At 42.3% G+C, this 2200-nt stretch overlaps 1 non-coding gene across 1 annotated transcript; it reads left to right on the forward strand.

Moving 5' to 3' along the window:
- Positions 1-624: 624 nt before the first annotated feature.
- TRNAC-GCA (transfer RNA cysteine (anticodon GCA)) lies at positions 625-696 on the forward strand. Its single transcript has one exon. It is a non-coding gene; the product is annotated as a tRNA-Cys (tRNA).
- Positions 697-2200: the final 1504 nt, after the last annotated feature.

Consider the following 2200-nt stretch of genomic DNA (forward strand, 5'->3'; position numbering starts at 1 on the left):
AACCAGCTGAATATTTTACTTCCTTTATATAGCTTCTTTTTCCTATATATAGAGGGAACAGTTTTTAAAAGTATCTCTAATTCCTGGTCTTCAAAGCTGGCAAGAGCAGCCCTGAAAATTGTTTCCAGAAATAAGTTTCTGTGCAACCTACTAATTTAAATCAGCTGTCCCCAAATTTACGAATGGTGTTTGCTCTAAATGACACCCTTTTCCTTCACTACACGCATAACTTTGATTCAATGCACTTTTGACTACTGTTACCATCCACAATGGTAGTTGGAGAAGGAAATGACAACCCCCTCCAGCATTCTTGACCAGAGAATCCCATGGACAGAGGAGCCTGGCAGGATACAGTCCATGGGGTCGCAAGAGTCGGACATGACTTATCGACGAAACCACCACAATGGTAGTAGCCTAGGTGGTGCTACTGTTAAAGAAACTGCCTGCCAATGCAGGAGATGTAAGAGATGCAGGTTCAAACCCTGGGTTGGGAGGATCCCCTGGAGGGGGGCATGGCAACCTACTCGCGTATTCTTACCCAGAGAATCCCACAGACAGAGGAGGCTGGAAGGCTACAGCCCATGGGGTTGCAAAGAGTTGGACATGACTAAAGTGACTTAGGCTTCCCTGGTGGCTCAGAGGATAAAGCGTCTGCCTGCAAAGCAGGAGACCCAGGTTCGATCCCTGGGTTGGGAAGATCCCCTGGAGAAGGAAATGGTAACCCACTCCAGTATTCTTGCCTGGAGAATCCCATGGACAGAGGAGCCTGGCGGGCTACAGTCCACAGGGTCGCAAAGAGTCAGACATGACTGAGCGACTTCGCACACACAGAGTGACTTAGCATGCACCATTTGCAATGCTCCTGAACAGCCACTAACATGTTATCTGGAAATTTCAGGTAATATGGGAATGTGACTCTTGCCTGTCACTGGCTTCTTTAATAAATTTCATCATATCTTGATGAAAAACTTTGGGTTTCAATGGCAATATTGTCTTTTTTCCCTTTCACAGGATGGGAAAAAGATGTACTATCCAGTTTAAACTGATGAGTTTAAACAGAATAGAAAAATATTTAGTGATTTGAGTAAAAACAAAGAATCTATATGAATATTAAAGGGAAATGATTAAAAGGGGTGTAATCCAGGGGTAAGGCACAGACAACAACAATCAAGGTAGGGGCTGGTGTAAGCATCTGGTACAGTTATCCTAACGCTTCCTGATACCAGCTGCCCTTTTTAGATTACTGGTATTGTCTGAATTTTCTCAAGCCTGCGGTCAGTTGGTCTGTTACAAATATTTTTGACGGGCTGCTATAAAGAGAGGTGTCTTGCTTTCTAGAGTGCTAAGTGGCTTTTCTCCTTGAAGAAAGTTGCTACCTCCATTTCAAGGATTATTTTATATAGAAATTATTTAAGCGATCTCCCCAGTTTGTTGGTTTGAAACGGACTCGAAGCCTTTGGGAGAAAATCTTTGGAAAGCTTCTGGGAGATCATCCCTTCCACCACAGAGGCTGGAGAGAAGTAAAGGACTTAAAGTGGGAACTAGGTAATGCTTTTCAGCAAAAATTAGTATAGAAACTTCTAGAATTGGGGGGATTCCAAAGAAATAAAGTGTATCTGAAGTATGTTGGTCAAAATGTTAAATCAGAGCCTAGTGTTCTTATGTGAACCAAAGTCAAAACAATTGTGTATCATGAATTCTTTGAGGTCAAGGACTAGGTCTGTCATAACATCTTAAATACTTTGCTCAGCGACTGGCACAAAATAAGCCCCCAAAAGATATTTGGTGACTGACAATAAATGAATGAGCAAATGAATGCTTCTGAGTTTTGCACATAATTGGATCTTACAGGTAGATGGAAAAGACCACCATTATGAATTTATTTCTCTGTTTGAAACACTGCCCTTTCTTTCCCACACCTCCTGATGAAATAAAAATACTCCTGAGTGAGGTGACATTATACTTCCAATACCTCAGGTTTAATGTGAGTTAGTTTATCAGCTCATGATGCTGTATGACATTCTTGAAAGAGGAGAAATGTTAAATGCGGGCTAATTGGTGAAGAAAGTGAGGCCAGAACACAGGAGACCAATTCGCCTGATCCAAGTGTTTTCCCTAGGGTTGGTCATGTAAGAAGAATCCATCCCCAGCTGCTATGGTAGTTTCTGCAAGCACCCGCAGCTTTTGGAAAGTAGCACAC

The sequence above is a fragment of the Budorcas taxicolor genome, chromosome 2 (assembly GCF_023091745.1).
Source record: "Budorcas taxicolor isolate Tak-1 chromosome 2, Takin1.1, whole genome shotgun sequence".
NCBI lineage: Eukaryota > Metazoa > Chordata > Mammalia > Artiodactyla > Bovidae > Budorcas > Budorcas taxicolor.